Source organism: Lontra canadensis, unplaced genomic scaffold, assembly GCF_010015895.1.
Source record: "Lontra canadensis isolate GAN:19392208 unplaced genomic scaffold, GSC_riverotter_1.0 scaffold138, whole genome shotgun sequence".
NCBI lineage: Eukaryota > Metazoa > Chordata > Mammalia > Carnivora > Mustelidae > Lontra > Lontra canadensis.
The window spans coordinates 771,772-790,721 of NW_022631132.1; the positions used below are offsets into that span (position 1 = coordinate 771,772).

Genomic DNA, 18,950 nt, shown 5'->3' on the forward strand with positions numbered 1-18,950 from the left:
ATCCCTTCTTCAGTAGGACAGAAAATGTTTTTTCCCCTTTAAATTATTGAATTTAAAATTGAGAAACCATTTGGAAATTTAAAAAGATGAGAAAGCTGGCCTAATTATTTAGATAGGTAGATAGATAAGAGAAACAAAAAGGAAAGTATGAAACTGAGTTAGCTGTATATTTTTTCTGTTGATCTGGATAAAATATGCAAACTTGAAAACATGTACCACTTCGCATTCATGGCCAGTGTATTTTAAAATACATATACTTTCATGAAAATAGCTGTATATCTTTATTGACTAGAATATTAAAAACAAATTAGCCTGCTTTAGAAGGAAAATATTTCACATTAACCTTTTTGATTGAACATTTTAATTCCCCCAAATTTCACAAGGCTCTACCTTCATTCATACTGATGTATAAATTAATCAAAAGACTAATGTTTTTTATATATCTGTAAAATTACTCTGGAAAGCATGCACATATTAAAATAAAATATTAAAATGTTGGAAAAAAGTCTCTAGAGTTCTATCAAATAAGACCTTTTTTTCTTTTAAGAAAATGAATACATTTAGTTTTCTTGACTAACAGCTTAAGTCAAATTTACCCTGGATCCAACAACTGAGAAGCAGTCCAGTATATGAGGAGAAAAATCACAAATTCTTGAATCAGATAATTTAACCCATGAGTTTGGGCTCTGCCACTTGTTAGATGTGAGACTTCAGACCAGTTACTTATCCTGGAAGTCTCAGTTTTCTTACCTCTGAAATGGAGATCATAATGTCACAGCCCTCACACCGGGTTGCCATGAGGATAAGCTGATCAAGTATATGTGAAATCACTGTGTAAATATTTTACACCACATCCACTATCAGCCAATAACCAACAACTGTACTGTAACTAGAAGTTATTTTTAATAGAGTAAAACTATAAGGAAATTAAATATGTATTCATTAGTGACATGCAAATAAAATTCAGTCATAAAAGGCACCTAGTTGGGTTTGACATCATTCATTAGGTCACCCTGGAATTGAGAAATGAGTATCTTTTTAACATAAACACTTTTATTAGCACTATTAGCACATTATTCTTCTTCCCAGATATAGTAATCCAATAGCATAACAAAGTCCAACATTTTTCACTGCCAGCAATTTAAACCAGTAATACAGGTGCATGAGAAACCTCTATTTATTGAACCAAGCAATATTTTCCATGAAAATGTATCTATTTGCTTTTTTAGTAGAGAAAACAAGATAGTCTCTGTTTTTAATCCAAAGAGAAAAACCACAAGAACTTCTCACATTAAAAATGTACAGAGATGGCTCTTCTGTTGTCAAGCATGCATCGGGATATGGAGAAAACATCCAACAAGCACAACTCTCCAACACTTAGTGAAACAAACCAACCGCTACCCAAAGAAGAAACTGAAGCTATAAATTCAAATAAACAGGCTGCAGGGAGACTACACAAACCTGCTGTTGCTTTAATTGCAGACAATTCAATTCAGCAGCTGTTGGTCCAGGCACTAAGGTTCACTGTATGCTCTGCAGCGTAACCTCGAAATACTGTCACTCACTCACTTCTCCACATCATCTGCATGCTGTCCAATTAATGAGGAGCGAAATCAACTGTCAAACCGTGCGTCAAAACAGAACATGATCTTTTACCTCTTAAGCACAGGAGCACAGTATTTTGAGGACAATAAAGCATGAATGGAGGTGAGAGTCCTTGACAATAAATGATATTTAAACTCATAAAAACATATAGTTGTAGGAACTAAGCTTCTGTTCTGTTCAGTAGGAAACTGAAACTTTCTCGAGGTTTCTTCATTTGGAAGAATCCTTTCTAACTGCTGTATAAGAAGTCTTTTAAACAACATTCACCAATGTCTGATCAGTCTTCAAGTTCTTCATTATTATGAACCAATATGTTTCTGAAAGCTTAAGAGAATACTTAAGGAACACTTGTGGTCCAATGATACTTTACAATACAAAATGATCTGCCACTGGCATGTTTAGCCTTGCTGTTTCCAGGAGTTTTTTTTTTTTTTCCTACCAGGAGAACAAACAACAATAATAGATCATGTTCATCAATCTGAGTTAAATAATGAAATAAAAATAAATTTACCAAAATAAATGTATCCTGGAATGCTTCCTATTTGAAGTTTCCCTTAACTATATCCCAAATCTAGACAACCAATTAACAAATATGAGAGTTAAAAACTCAAGAGAAACACAACACACTAAGTGTTTAAAATTGCTTTTTGCTTCCAAAGCACTGTATCTTCTGTGCAAACACTCTGGGCTATATCACATACTACCAGTTGCAGACGTAAGACTTCAAAAATTCAACACAAGAATACAGCAGAGAAGCACGCACAGTTAAGGAATCAGGACTACCAATTTAACAGAAAACCCAGATTTTACACAGCAATCTGGTATAAACATTATAGTAAGGGGCAGGCATGTTTCATGCAGCTATTTTGTTTAGTTCATTAGAACCTTATTTGTCCTTCAGTACAGTAGAACTGGAGGCAAAATAAGAGAGGAATGCACTTTGAAACAAAAGGGAAATTTCAGATAAAATAAAACATACTATACCTGTATATTGTACCAGGAACATCGTGACCCTCTTCAGGGAACTGTTTCACGTTGTATCCTAATGTGAGTTATTCTCCCCTTACCCTCTTCTCTCCACAAAAAGAAAAGCCAAAGCACCCCAAACCTCACTACACACTACCCCAACCCACCCCCCTATTGAGGGGAAAAAAAAAACCCAGTTACAATTCAGCTTAGATCCGATGCTTCTGTTTAGCTCAGCTCCAGCCGAGCAACTGAGCTCTAGCAACGGAGCATAGGGAGGTGGATTCTGATGCCAGTAGCACTTCCATCCACTTCACTTACACAAAAGCAGGCAGTGGAAAATCCAGGAGCCTTGAAGACAAGGGCTGGAACTGGCTTTTATGAATTGCTATTACTGCATGTGTCACCATCCATCTCCAATGACGGACACTTATAGGCTGAATTGGGAGTGGAGGGGGTGGGGAGGAGGAGGTTGGAGAGCAGGTGGAGAAGCAATTAGCAGTATGTTCATCGGAGAATTCGTTCGGGATTTCATACATCAGTGCCTAAAGAAACAGCATGCAGTTGACAAATCAGAACTTTACGATTTGCATGCCTTAGAAGAAATCTTAGCTCATAGCTCCAAACGAAATAATGTTTCCCCAGTCTTACAGAGCATAAAAAGTCACCCCTCTGTTTTCTCCTTCCTCTAGCTACTCCTGTTCCTGAGAAATCAACATTCAAAATGAATATTTGCTAATTTCCCCTAAAGAATTGTATTTAAAAGGCTGGAAGCAAAGGAAGTATGAAGAAATTAAATTATATCGAATCAGACATCTCTTAACAGAAAGGCAAGAAGCTAATTATTTTAAGTCAACTTTTCATCCCTAGTTCCATTCCCCAGGTGCAGCTTTCACACCTATAAACACTAAGATCACACAACTTTTGTGCATATATTTAACACTGGAAAACAACCTATGTATACCTAAAAATAGTTCGGTTAAAGTCAAGATGAAAAGCTAAAAGCTATATGCAAGCCTCTCCCCACAGATGACCTTAAGAAGGCACTTTGCCTGTAAGTGCTTCAGTTTTACTCATCTGCTAAACTGAAGCACACTTTTAAAACCAATTTGAAGACTAATCATGAGTAAGAACAAAAAGGAGACAGTCGCTTAGAAAGGAAACATGACTCAATTGAAGGAATATTGGGGCTGGGTATCAGGGAACCTGGATTCAGGCTCCAGTTCTACAACTTTCTAGCTGTGTTATCTTGGACAAGTCATTTAACTTCTCTGAGCTTAAGTTCCCTTTTGTTGTTGTTGTTGTTGTTGTTCTGTTTTGTTTTAATTTTTTATAAGCATATAATGTATTTTTATCCCCAGGGGTACAGGTCTGTGAATCACCAGGTTTACACACTTCATAGCACTCACCATAGCACATACCCTCCCCAATGTCCATAATCCCACCCCCCTTCTCCCAACCCCCCTCCCCCCAGCAACCCTCAGTTTTTTGTGAGATTAAGAGTCACTTATGGTTTGTCTCCCTCCCAATCCCATCTTGTTTCATTTATTTTAAGTTCCCTTGTTTATAAATTTTACACAATAGTACCTATCCTGACTGCTTCACAGGACTCCTATGAAGAGCTAATGAGATAATAGATATAAAAACCCTTTTATAAATTTTAAAAGACTATACAATTGTATGGAATTATTATTGTTATACTCTGAAACAAAGTCTGCCCAAACGGTTGAAGTCAGGCACCTCTATCACATAAGAAAAATAAAAAGAGCCAATATAATTTCATAAAAAGAATTCTCAATTCTTTCAGTTTTAAAGTTGGAAGGCAGCACTGTTCTCTTTAAGCGCCACAGAGGGGAAATTGTTTTAAAGGAAAAAATTTTAAATCTGATACATAATACACCAAAGTTTATTAAAGAAACGGAAGCCCTCTAATTCCGTCTTTCCTTTCTGGAAAGTCAGTTCATTTGTTTTTGTATGGTCTAACATTGTCCCATCTAGAATCCAAGCTACAGGACAATGAGCACCACCTTCTGTTAAATCTTTCTATTAACCTGGTATATCCTTACTTCCCAGTGTGTGTGGAACGATTCAGGTTGATCAGCGAAGTCTAAATCCACAAGGTAAAAATCCAAAGTCATGTTTTATGAGGCTCCAAGCTGCCTTGATACTATATATACAGTGACCAGCTGGCTTAAGCTGGAACACAATTTTAGCACATGAAGTCCTGGGTGGCCACACCTGGGGCACTAAATGATCCAGGCAACATTTGGGGACCTATGGTTCAGCCAAATCCCACATGTCCTGATTTCCATCTGTATGGTGGTTACCCAAGTGTGTGTCTGTCCACATGGGCTAAATCTGAAGCAGCCAAAAAAAAAAGTGGGAGCTATAGCAAAAATATCAGATGTCAGCTCTCCTTGGCCCCCTCTAATGCCACCTGTGTCCTTAAACAAGTGCTCTGAGTCCACTTCCTAAGAGAAGAAAGAAAACTTTCTCTAATTGCCCCCTTTGAATGCCATTGCCAATACTGAAAATACCAGTAAATATGTATCCAAAATCTATGTTACGTCAATAGGGAAAATGGATAATATGAATCACAAAGAGTTGGGTGACTGGTAGCTAAGAAGTGAACCATTAAAAGGGGAAAGGAAAGGAGAGGGCTGGGAGGGGAGGAGAGCAAAAGGTGGGCAAGAGAGAGGAGGTAAGGAGAGCAAATGAATCCAAAGTGAGAGCTTTTTTTTTTCCTAAGCAGAAACATACTAGCTGGAATCATCCAAAACCTCACCTCCTAGAAAGTGCTTGCCTTTTGAGGTATTGGAAATAGCCTTTTTTACCACCACAGCTGCTATCCTAGCCTTCCAAATGCTTAGGTAAACAGTCAACAGCTTGAAAAAGCCACTGACAGCCCTAGCACCAGAACTCACTTTCATCTGGCATGTAGAAAGCCAGGCAGGTGGGATACAGTTCTCCAGAGGTTTCATAACTGCAACCCGCACCCCCACCCCACCACAGCCTTACCTGTGGCATGGCTGACCACTAACAAAAGTGTCGGCCAAATTTCAGGTTTGGCAAAGGAGGCTGCCTGAGATTTTTTTTAAACCACACTGGTAAAAAAGGAACAAAGGCTGTATTTCAGAATCAGGCTGTTCTGCCTTTGGGCACTGCAACTGAACTCTTCCACACATTTAAGCTTGAAATTCATATTCCCCAAGTTCCTTAGTAGGGTGATTCAAAGTAAAGGGTAAAAGTACAAGGAAGATAATTTTTTGTTAGCTTCTTTCTCACGGTGAAAAGATGAGGATAACATCAAGAACATTATTGACAGCATGTATCAAAAGGCAATGAAGTAGGAGGCCACAGTTTCAACCCAGATTAGCAAGAATGGGAATGAAAGCATCAGAGCACCCTGATAAAAAACCACACACCAACATATGCACCAAGAACCTTCGCAATGATTCCATTATCTTGATTTCAAGCTCCAGAATGCAAGCACTAATGGTTCCCTGATCCACCCAAGCTGCCTCACAGCAGCCATCAATAAGCCTGACCCACCTTTTCAAATGAGTTCCCACGGTTAACCACCTAAGTTTATGAATATTTTTGCCAAAAACAAAAATACCAGTGGAAGATTTCAAAGAACCAAGAACTTGAATCAAACCATGAGCTTAAAACGGGGAGAAACAATACCAATTTGCTAAACCCCAAACAAAATAGTAATGCTAACAGTCTGAAAGCAGCAACTAGTAAGCTGACTTGAACCAGAAAAAAAAAATCCTCCTGTTTCCTGAATCAATCAAACTTGTAACAAACCCCGAGAGTCCAATCAGTCCAAATTCCTGCAAAGAGCACACACATCAACACTTGGTTTCATCTGCCTAAGAACCCACAGAGGAACCATAAAATTAACACTGGATAAGAAGCTGGGAGAATTGGGTTCTCCAAATTTTTCCACCATTTGACTTTGGTCAAATCACTTATATACTATTTTGGTCTCAGCTTGCTTACTTTGGAATGGCTGGGGCTGTGGTTACCAATATTCCAGGTTGATAGTCTATGCCGATTGTGAAATTTACTCTAGTGACAAAATAGAAAACAACTGTCACAATTTGGCCCTAATTTCCAGGAAGGAGGGAGATGGACCCCTCTAACTCTCCTCATGGTTTCTGTTTCTAGCTCACTTTGAAATACGCTCACAGACGAGTTAAGCAACTATGTTTGCTTAGCCTTGGAAACAGTAAGCCTAATATTCCTCTTCAGAATGTTTCTTTTCAAAAAATGTCCCAGGAGCAGTTTGTTTTCTTCAAATGAAAGCTATAGGTGAGTTGTCCGGCCCAAAATGGGAAAAGGGGAAGAAAGAAAGTAATCTAGAAATTCCTAAGCACCTACTGGATGCCAGACAAGTCATAGTACTTTACATTATTTCTTAAATTAGACCTTACAACACAGCTATATGCTAAACATTATCTTCATTATATAGGTAAGGAAACTGAGGCTTACTGATGTTAAGTAATTTGCTTACACTCACTCAACTGATAAGTGATAAAAATGGGATGTGAATTCTAGCAATCTGAATCCATTACTAGACTAACATTCTAATGATTAAAGTCTGAATGACTGAATTCCTTCTGAATTCAGTGATTCAGCTGGACTTGCTTAGAGAATAAATCACACGCTGAGTCAATACAGTGAAAACAAACTTCCTTGCACGTGCACTGGGTTGGCAATTTTTTAAAAAAGTTTCATCAGACAATGTGGTTAAGACCACTGGGCTTTAAAGTAAAACAAACCTCAGTTGCTTTAGTTCTGGCTTATGGACAAAGTACTTAATCATGCTGCCTCTTGAGTTTTTTCACCTGACAAATGGGAAGAGAAGTATCTACCTGACTGGGTTGTTGAGAAACATTAATGATGTGATAGCAGCTAGCACAGTGGTTGGCTCAAAATTGTTCAATAAATGCATATTAGATCTATCCTTGTACTCATAAGCAACAGAACAAGAAAGGAAAAGTTGTAAAGAAAAAGAAAACCAAGATTCATTGAACTCAAGTGCTCCCTGGCCTGCAGAACAGACTTAGCATGAAAGAAGTTTTCAGTGGCCCACCCGTACCCTCTAAAACTAAGCTGCAGCTTGTAGATTAGCATATTCATGAGACAACATGAATATACTAATTGGCAGTGCCTAAGTAGTAGCAAGAAGACTTGTCATGCGGTCTGCTGAGCAGCAATTGTCCCTCATTTCCTGGAACCTATCCTTCTAAAGAGAGGGTTGGAAAGTAGCAGACAGAAGTACTCCTGGAAGTACCAGGTGGGCTAACCCTTTTCTCCCCTCAATTCTACAAGCCCTACCTTCTCTCTCACCCATTCACTTTTGGCCCATTTCTCATATACTCCTCTCGGTTTATTCTAGTTTTACTGTGATTCCTTCCTTGGCCATAGCTCTGTCTCTGTACATCAACATTAAGTGGTATTTATGGAATGTGCTGGGCACTGCACTAGGTGAAGTGGAAGGACATCCAAAAGTTAATTGAAGAGACATGTGTTCCATGGCCAAATAGATCAAAGATACACAGGTAGACTGGAGTTTTGGCAATATAGTAAATGCAGATATAACAAAATGATCTGGTTGATTTCAGAGCACTAAGTAGTTTGTTCATCTGTCAGTGATATACATATTGAAGAATTTAGAAAAAAATGTATGGTTGTCTACAACTTAATTTGAAATCATAAAAAGATGTATAAATGGGTGGATAGGTGATAAAGCAAATAGAGCGATGTGTTAGTTATAGAATCTAAGTGGTGGATATAGGGGTACTTACTGTACAATTCATTAATGGTCTCTGTATATTAAATTTTTTCACCATAAGAGGTTGAGAATAAAGGAGAGGGATAAGGAATATAGCTTTCTCAATTTCAAAAGTTTCAGAACAAAATATCATATTTAAAGAAGCATATGGGCACCTGTGTGGCTCAGTCTGTTGAGGGGCTGACTCTTGATCTCGGCTCAGGTCATAATCTCAAGGTCTTGGGATATAGCCCTGCCTTGGGCTCCATGCGCAGCAAGGAGTCTGCTTCAAATTCTCTCCCTCTCCCTTTGCCCCTCCCTGCCAATATAATTTTTTTAAAAAGGCAGCAAAAAACAAAATAGGACAAAATGTTAAAAACTGGTGAATTTGAGTGAATGGCATGACAGTCCTGTATTATTTTTGAAAATTTTATTTAAAATGATTTCAAAATAGAAGGTTAAAAGATAATTTGTTGAATGCTGACCCCTTTTACCTAATGTCTCAGTTGCCATTTTTAGTAGAGAGGATATTGGGTCAATAGTAGTGAAGAAACTGGAAAGAATGGGGGGCTAATAATCAACCCATAGATATACCTTGGGTGCCTACTATATGCAAGACACCATGCTAGGCACTGTAGAGGATGCAAAGACACAATAAGCACAGTCCCTGCCCTGAGAGGGCTCACAATGCAGGTGAAGGCATAACAAAGCAGTGTCTGAAAGGGTAACTGGCTGGAGGAGAAAAATTCCATAGAGAGAAGAAGTATGAAGATTGGAAAGGTAGGTTGGAGTCAGATGGCAGAAAGTCCAAAGGCCATGCGAAGGAGTGTGGACTTCATCCTATGGATAATGGCAAGCCATTTACAATATCTGAGTCGGGGAAAGAATATGTTCTAAACCGACAGGTTAGATAGTATAGTCGGCTGAAGCACAGGTACCTTCAACATGTATTTGTTTTATATTCATATACTTCTGGCCCTTCTATCTACTTCCCTTATCTGGATGTGGCCTTTAAGGTTTTTCAACTTTCTGAATGCTGCCCATTTTTAAAACAGCCACTTTCTGTCATCTTTCCAGCCTCTGTCCCTTTCCTCCCCCCAGCCCCCAAGGGGAGTTGCCCAGCACTCACCTTAGCCCTGCTGACTCAGTAAGCAATAAATAAGCCTCATACGGTTTTTTAAACCAAGTTGCTAAGCTTTGAATCTCTGATTTCCTTCATGGTAATCAAGCCCCAGTTACTACGGAGATCATTGATTTGAGTTGGAAAAATGAATATTCAGCTAAGTAACATGTGAAGGAAGTACAGGAAGGTATGTCCTATGTGTAAAAGGAAACAACTATTCAAAGTGATTTTTGGATATTGAAAGAAAACCTAGTGCAGATGACACTGCTAAACATATTGCAAGTGATTTAGGGTCAGACCTCTCTAAGACTTCCAAACTAAAAGGTGGATGTTTTCTAGCTTTCGTTTCCCACCCCACCCCAGCCCATCCTCTAATCCAATCATGTCACTCACACATTTAACATCCGGTACTGGATCACCCCTGCCCAGCTCCTTAGCAAGCAGACTTCCTTCACCCATTGGCCACAAGGTACCTTTCAGCTTGTCCTGTCCCCCACCCAACTCCCAGTGAATCACACACAAGATCTTAGCTTTTTCTAAACTATCCATTCTGACATGTGACTACTTTGCATGTGTTGGTGCTCCCCCTACCCACCTCTTTTTCCACCTGGATTAAAGGCAATTTCGACTCATCTTTGTGATTTGGCATAGTTAGACTCTGGTCTATGTTACCCACCTCTAGCAATTATTCCCTTCATCATGTTTCCAGGGCACCTTGTATATTACCTCCTTCTCTGACATAATATATCTTTCCTACTGTAATATGATTATTGGTTTGGGCGTTTATCTCCACCCTCTCCACTAAACTGTGAGCTCCCCAAGGGCAGGCAGGGACTACTTCTAATTGATCACTCTTCTTAGTGCTTACCATAGGGTCTGGTTCTGTATATGTGCTCAAATGTCTATTGAATAAATGAGCTTGGTATCAAGTGCTCTTTGAACTCAAACTCAGTATCTCTCCAAAGGTAAAAATTAGAATATTATGTGACCAAAGTAATCCTAGTGAAGTATGTTTGAGGACTTGACTGAAGGAGAAATAGTGGGAGGACATATTATGGGGTCTTACTGTGGCACAGTTTCTACCCCGGGAAGCTCTTACTGGCCGCTGTTGCTGGCTAAAAAGAAGAACAGCTGGAGCGGCCAAGAAGGGCCCTTACTAGGGATTTCCCCGTCATTATCTTTCACAGTTCAGCACTGAATGAAGTAAAGTTGTTTACGTAACATTCTCCACACAGTGTTTTGATTCTCCTGAATTACAGCCAAAATTCCATTTGTGCTCTGCCTACAGATACATATGGACCAGACTTGTTAACAGGTAGTCACTGAGAGTTCTCCAGTTCACATTCTCACCTGTCATTATTACACCAAGGAACAACCTTTTGCTGGGACGGGACCACTGAAAAACTGAGAGCCAAAAAGGGGGGCAGGGCAGAACTAATAAAAATGACCTTTTATGTTTCTTCTACATTACCTATATATTTCACAGCACCTCCCATCCTGCATTGGTTTATACTGTGTATCAGTACAGGAAAAAAAAAAAAAAGAAAAAAGAAAGAAAGAAAATGAAGACTTTAGCAAAACTTGACGCTCGTAGGCAAGAAAAAGAGGAAGCAACATTGAGGCCTGGAATATAAATCTTTAGATATATGATCTGTTGCCACTTCTGGAAAGTAAACATTTCAGCTGTTTTAAACAAACAGCAAAAGCAATTAGCCCCTTCTGTAAACTAAACTGAGGTGTATGCTGAATTAAAAAAAAAAAACTGAGTCTGTTTTGATCTTCAAAAATGTCAAACTGGTAAACATGTCGCTTTTTTTGTACACATAAATCTATAAGCCAAGCCTAGCTTGCAGAAGATTTAAGAGACATAAAATTTGTCTGAGGTGTCTGCCAAATCTCCGCAGCAGAGAGAAACCCTGGAAAAGCTGACACAGTCATAACTCTCACATCACTAGCAGGCTAGTGCAGGGCTGGCTGTACACAGTCACTGTTCCTTCTCTCAAACTGTTTGTAAACAGAGAAGTAGATCATTTGCTTATCAGCTATCCGGTAGCTCATTTTTGCCTATATATCCCACAGAGGAAAGAAGGGGGAAAAAAAGAAGTCCCTACTGGCGCATATCCCAGTTTTCAGCTGGGTAGATTTTCATTTGTATGATGGACCTGCTTGTTAAAATCTTCTCTGTCATTTGCTCTTGCACACTCATTCTTGTGTGTACATTAGGTCAACCTCTGTCTCTGCCTCTCTGTCTGGAAGGCATTGAAAGAGGGTATTTGTAAGTATCTAGTGCAGTGTCTAACAGAGTGCTTTGCACATAATAAGCCCACAATAATCCATCAAATGAATTGAACCTCTATCTGTAATTTCTGTATTCAACTTATCTGATCATGGAACAAGAGAATTACAGATTCTTTTTCTTGGATTATTTAAAAGCAATAATTCCTTATAAAGTAATATCATTTTATTCAGACAATTCATGCTTAGGACTTCTATCCTTTAAAAGCATCCATTTCTGCACAATGGATTTTATTTGTAAGGCAAATGAAGGAAAGACCACGCTGCAGGATCCTGATTGACAATATGAACACTGATACATTTTGTAGAGAAAATCAGATATCCCATATTCACCTGAATGTATGTCGTTACGGTAATCCACTACATATGTCTAAGACCACTTAACAATGCAGGAATATAGTGCACGCATGGGCTGCATTCTGTAAATAGGATTAACAGTTGAATTCAACCAAGGTCTTCCCTGGGGAGAAATTGCTGGAAAATACATCTACATGACATTTAAAAAAATAAATTAACCAATGACATTGGCTCCCATGAGACACATTGTTTCTTGTACATTCAATTCTATCACAGTTTTCCGTAGATCTCTGCTGACATCCCCATCCCAAAAGACATAGAATTTCAAAACAGAAAGAGAAACAAAGCAATTGGAGCTCTTCTGTGTCTCCTGCATGAAGTGTCATGTACACAAAGGAAAGATTTCTGTACAATAGGGCAATGTGAACTGTGACATGGTGAGATCATGTTAGTCTGGACCGTTCTTGTTATGCTGTGGTCACATAGAACTTGCCCAAGGGAATGTACAAAGCTCTACAAAGAGCGTACACTGACTAAGATTGGCCGAGGCTGCAGGAAAATGAAGAGAACTGTGTTATAGAAAGAAGTTTTGATTTTTTTCCTTTAAAAAATGTTCTTCATAATGATGATTTTTCTTCCCACTTCTATGTATTTAAATTAATTCTCCTCATCTGTAAAGTAGGGATAACTATTGCATGTATTTAATATTTTTACTGAGAATGGAATGAAATCCTGGCACACAAGAGTTAACCCATACAGTCCACATCAACATTTGGCTAGCAGTAACTAAACACCTATTATATGTCAGGCACTGGCCTAAGACACCAAGAAAAAGTAAATCACAGGAGGAAAAAGTGACACTGGGGAGAAAAGCAGAGAGCTGATTTTCAGAAGTTTTATAAGCCAATCTAAGAAGTTTGGATTCTAACTTGAGGACAATGGGCAGTCTCTGAACTATTTTATACAGAACTGGATAGCTTCAGATTTGCGATTTAGAAAAATCATTCTGTCAGCACTGGTGGAAAATGGATTGGAAGGGAAGCAGGTTGGAGACAGTAGTAATCCAGGCTAGAAGTTGTGTGTGTGTGTGTGTGTGTGTGGCCACGTGCATGTGTATGTGTGTGTTTAAACTGGAATTTGTCAGCTTCATAACCTGAATTTTCTCTTAATATATCATAAACAATTTTCAACATCATTAAATATTTTTTAAGCAACATCAACTTACATGGCTACTTAGTAATCTATTCTATAGATATAGCATAATTGATTCAATCCAAATCTCTAGTACTGGGGACATTTAAAATGCTATGTTTTTCTCTTTTTTTTCCTGGGATATTTATCCTGAGAGCTAAAATTTTGGAAATATCACATTTACTTCCTCAGCATAGAGCCCTAGACATTGAAGTGGTAGATGGAAAGCTATGTCCAATTTTAAGATTTTTGATACATACTGATAATTTCTCTCCAGAAGGGTTGTATCAAATTAGTCCCAGTAGTAGCATCTACGAGTGGGAGATCCATTTGAGAGTGATTTCAAGGATGGAGTCAACTGCATTTGGTGGGTGGAGGAGGAATGGATCCTTGGCAGACTATTGGGACAGGAACAATGTGAACTCTGTCAAGTGGAGCAAAGCAATGAGCAGGCCTAAGGAACAGGTGGCTGGGTGGGTAACTGATGAGAATGAAAAAGGTAAGGGGACCACAGGAGAGTGAAGGAAAATGAAAAAATGAGAAAGAAAGAAACCTCTAGTGAAGTTGTGCATTCAGGTCACTTTAATTTACTGCTTTATTGGGTGCCTGGGTGGCTCAGTGGGTTAAAGCCTCTGCCTTCGGCTTAGGTCATGATCCCAGGGTCCTGGGATCAAGCCCCGCATCGGGCTCTCTGCTCAGCAGGGAGCCTGCTTTCCTTCCTCTCTGCCTGCCTCTCTGCCTACTTGTGATTTCTGTCTGTCAAACAAATTTAAAAAAATTTAATTTACTGCTTTATTCAGCAAAAGCAGCTAATGTAGCACACAGCTAATTTTCTTGTAACATTTGGCACTATGGTACCAAAGTTCTGAATTACATTCATATGACTATGTTTATCCATCTTTTTCATCCAATAACCATTTTCTATTTATCTACCAAGTGCTAAGAGCTGTTCTGGATTCTCTGGGTATGGAGATAAAAGAGACCCGGCCTCTGCCCTCAAGGAGCTCACAGTCTAGGGGAGAGCCAGACACATCCACAGACTGACACACTATAGTGTGGTGCAGCCTAGGACAGAGGTAAGTGCAGGGTTCCATGGAGGCCAGGAGCCTAACATTGTTTCGTGTATGCTTGCATGTGTCTGTGTGTAGTGTGGGGGCAGGGAGAGTTGCAGGAAAGGCTTCAGAGGTGTTGATCCTGGTGGCGGGTATTATGGAGGGCACGTTTTGCATGTAGCACTGGGTGTGGCGCATAAACAATGAATTCTGGAACATTGAAAAGAAATTTAAAAAGTAAATAAAAATTTTTTAAAAAAGAGGTGTTGATATTTGAACTGAGTCTTGAAAGAGGAGTTCCTCAGATGACTAAGGGTCACAGATCATACTCATATTCCTTACCAGTGCCTTGAATATTTGTGCCACTGCTGTCAAGGGCACTCAGTAAGGCAGTGAAGATGCCTGTGTGCAATCCAAACCCATTCGTGAAAACACTGTTACCCTCATGTATATAATGTCCATGGACTGATTTGGGCAATAACATGCACATCTTAGAATATAAAGGATAACAGACAAGTGACATAAGACTTTCAAAAATAATTCTGATGACACTGACAGAATATAATAATCACCTCTACGAAGTCCTACTAATTTTACCTTCTAAATGTCTCTTTTATCTGTTCCCTCCTCTCATATGCAGCTCCCTTGGGTCCTCATCATCTCTAGCTTCCTAACTGGTCAGGCCCCCCTCCAGTGCATCCTAAAGTAAAAATCTCATTATGGTGCTCCTCTCCTAAAATATTTTAATGTTTTTTATTGCCTACAATCATTAATTCCCAAATTTTATTTGAGTACTATCATATTCACACACCACATGTACTATTATTTACATAACATTTGTCTTTAAATAAACATAAAACTTGTTCACTTTCTATTTTTACTAAGCCATTTCCTCCATAACCTTAGGCTTGATGATGTAATTCAGTTTTACCTTTTATGAGACATATCAGAATATATAATTACTAAAACTTAAAATGCTCGTGGAAGTACAACATAACCACCACTGGCAGATATCCTATAGTTGAAAAAACAATGCCCTATGGGAGCACATCCAAGTTTTTTTCTTTTTTTAAAAAAAGTATTATTATTATTATTATTATTATTTTAAGTAGGCTCCATGCCCAGCATGGAGCCCAAAGCAGGACTTGAACTCACAACCCTGAGATCAAGACCTGAGCTGAGATTAAGACTCGGATGCTTAACCAACTGAGCCACCCAGGCACCCTGAGCACATCCAAATTTCTTAGCACTGCATTCAGGGTCTTCACAAATGAGCCCCAACCTATCTTTCCATTACAAACCTTCCTTTCCCCAAACAATCTATACCCTAGCCATGCTGAATTCCTAAATATTGCTCTTCTACAGCCACATATCTTTCACAGACTGTTCTTTCTAATCTTGAATGCCTCCTCTCTGCTGCTCTCTGCCTGGCAAACTCATTATCCTTCAAGACCTGTCAGGTCACCTCTTTACAGAAGACTTCTCCCTGACAGTTAGACACTCCTTCCTTTACCCTTCCAATAGCACTTTGTCCCTATCTCTGTTATACTACACATTATCTCAGAATTACAGTCATATACCTCCCCAGATAGACCTAGGGAGAGCTCACATCTCATATTCTGTTGCATCCTGAGCACTGCATGTGAGCAAAGGAGACCTAGTGACATAGGAGGTCACTTAAAACAAAAGCTATAATGAAGCCTAAAGTACTGTCCAGGTCCAAATAGCTTACATGTAAGACATGTTTTTTAAAGAGAATTTATCTGATTCAGAAATAGCTATACTGACTATAGTTTTGGCAGACACAATTAGCTACGGCTGCAATAGCAGTTAAGCTAATTCGGTTTTGGCAGTTACTTTACAGCACACACATACTGACGTAGAAACTAAAAGTGAATCATTTGGGTTTCTGCCAGGGTGATCAACACAATAATCTTTCCTTACCACAAATGGAAAGTCAAGAACAAAAGTGAACAGTGAGACTAGTAAACCATGGCAGAGAGAGCATGGGCTTTCAAGCCAGAGATCTATACACCCAAGCCCCAAATCAACTCCTTACAATCCATACGACTTTGGGTAAATTGTTTCGCTTCTCGGCCTTTTAGCTTTCTCTTCTAGAAAACTGGGAAAAATAGTACCTACTTTGTAAAACTCTTAAGATAATGCAACAAAGTGCTTATGATAGTGCCTGGAACATTACATGGGCTCAATAAATAGTGATTATTATTGCCCAGTGAAATGACAATTCAGATAACATAACATATAAGGACAGCAAATACATTTCTTAAGACAATAAATTTACAGCACCAGGCTTTAAAATGACAACTGTAGAGTGTAGCTAAGAATAGTGACTAATAAAACATCTATAAAGCAAAGTTCTTCTTGGATTTAAATTAAACTCACACCTGGAACATACCACCACACTTCTTTGTGTTCTCCAAGAAATGATCTCAAATCAGGTTCCCCTAGGATGAAAAAAAAAACACACACAAAAAAAATCACCCAATCTTAATTTTTTGTCTTTAGTTTTACTTGATATAGAATAATATCCAAACTATGTGGATGCTTTAAAGTATCCTGTTATTATGACCCCAGGCTTTCCAACACTATTTCTTTCACAATCTCTCCTTGATGACACCTTTTATTCCAGTCAGGCATACCCATGCCCGCCCTTCACAAAAGTGCTCTCTCTTTAATCTACCCTTCTCAGATACCAGTTCCAGTACCAGAAAGCATTTTCTCCCTCCTCTTTGCCCATTTCAAATCCTCTTTACTCCTCTGGAGCTGAAATTTAAAATTCACCTCCTTCACAAAGCCTACCAGGACTGGTCTGGAAGACAGAGGACAATGTCAACTCCCAACCCCATCAGTATTACAAATTTTTTGCATGTTTTTGTAATAATAAAATAATTGATACGGTCTGTTTCGCCGTCTAATTTATTCCGCAGTCAGTACGCCCCCTAAATCATTGTCAATATTAGTGCTGTATGAGTCCGTACTGGAAAACCCAAAAGCGCTCGGTTTTTAAGAGGTCTAACTTGCCTTTGCCTCTCACCAAAGCACTGCACTGAACCTTAACCACACGTTCCTCAAAAGCGAAATTTCTTCTATCTACTACTCCCCACCCCTTCTAGAAACTGATGAGAAACCCTTTCCACTCCAACGATCTGGTCAGGGAAGAGCCAGGTGGCTGGAAGGGCCAATAAAGAGAGGGCGACGATCTTCATCTCACCAGCAAGGAAGCAAAAGTGAAAATTTGGCAAAAAGTCACTCCCTAGGCGTGGCGAGGAATTCCCACGCCCCCAGAGGAAGTTGGGGAGTGTGTGCATTGGGAATGGTGTGTGCCCAAATCTGAAATGTAAACTGAGGGAAGAGAGGAAACTCCTCCAAGTAGTAAGGAGAGTCCAGACGTCGCCTAAGGAAGATCCCGGTAGAGAACCCTAACTTCAGATTTCTGAGGTGGCACCAGACGGGAGCGGGGACAGACGATGGCGTTGTGAGGAGAAAAAGAAAGCGGGCGAAGTAGGAAAAGAAGAAGAGGGCGCGCTCCCAAGGCTCAAAGCTCAAGGAAACTGCCGTAGAAAAACTCAAAAACCCACCCCTGACTCCCAGTCCCGACACCCCCTCCCCGGCAGAGGCGGAGTTGGGCGGAGTTAAACGCTGAAGACAGCGGCCCGGAAGCACCCTCCTCCCTAGCCCCCCTCGGTCCCACAGTCCCCAGCCATAGCCACTCGGGCTTTCTGCCTCTCTGACCTCCAGCTCCCGGCTACCGAAGGGCTACTTCTTATACAGCCATGGAAAATCGGGCCGGCATGACAGCTTCTGAGAGTACAGCGCCCTCGCGGCGCCTCACGTCACGCAACGGTCTTCTCAACTCCGCGCCTTGTGCTAGCCGGCTTAGGCCGAACGCTCAGGCCCAGGGCCAGATTCTCACCCACAGCACGGCGGCTTCAGCCTCTCCTATTGGTTACTGGTCACCAGGGAAGCCTGAGGCTCCGTCCCTTGTCCTCATGGGAAATGTAGTTTTAGGCCGCTGGAGGCTGTGCTTCCTGGGGGGATCTAGTATCCGCATTGGCGGAGAGACTCAAGTGAGGACAAAGGATTATGGGAGATGGAGTTGAGGCCCTTCTTTCTGTATACCCACAATTCCTACCTCCGGTCGGATCAACACTGAGTTCAGATGTGGGAGGGTATTGTGGGTGTTGTAGTTTGCAATGTGCCCTACAGACTCTCGCTTCTTGGCGTATGGTGTTGTGCTTGTGGGGGTAGATGAAGGTTCAAGATTTATTTTACTATTGGTTAAGCTATTAGCATTTTGGGGGAAGCACTTTATGTCGTGATTTAAAATTCTCATTGAGTTTGGTTGAACCACTTTTAAAAATGTTATTTATGCTCTGATAGACTTAGAATAACTGGTCCTTTAAACCTGTCATAGTGTGTTCCGTGTGAACCATCTGCATTAGAATCACTTCAAAGGTTCTGGGGGAAATGTATACTATGTTTCTAGTAGGGTGTCACATTTTTCCTTTGAGGTAGTATCATAAGAGGCAGAGCAATGTGATCTAAGCCCGGCCAACAGAAGCCCACTTAACCCATAAGGAAGCCATATCGTTGCCACGAAGAACAGTTGCCACGTCAC

The 18,950-nt window shown here is 40.0% G+C and overlaps 1 protein-coding gene across 2 annotated transcripts in view; it reads right to left on the bottom strand.

The window, feature by feature from the left end:
* The window catches only part of ENOX2 (ecto-NOX disulfide-thiol exchanger 2), a 261,275-nt gene extending 243,029 nt beyond the window's left edge, over positions 1-18,246 (bottom strand). The window contains exons 1-2 of one of the 2 annotated variants that reach the window (XM_032843376.1): positions 18,065-18,246; positions 16,717-16,776 (exon numbers count right to left, since the gene is read on the bottom strand). The gene's annotated coding sequence lies outside the window, so the exon portion shown is untranslated. Of the gene's footprint in view, positions 1-16,716; positions 16,777-18,064 lie in introns of those variants that run through there. The other variant, XM_032843378.1, reaches the window with a different exon arrangement.
* Between the last annotated feature and the right edge of the window lie 704 nt (positions 18,247-18,950).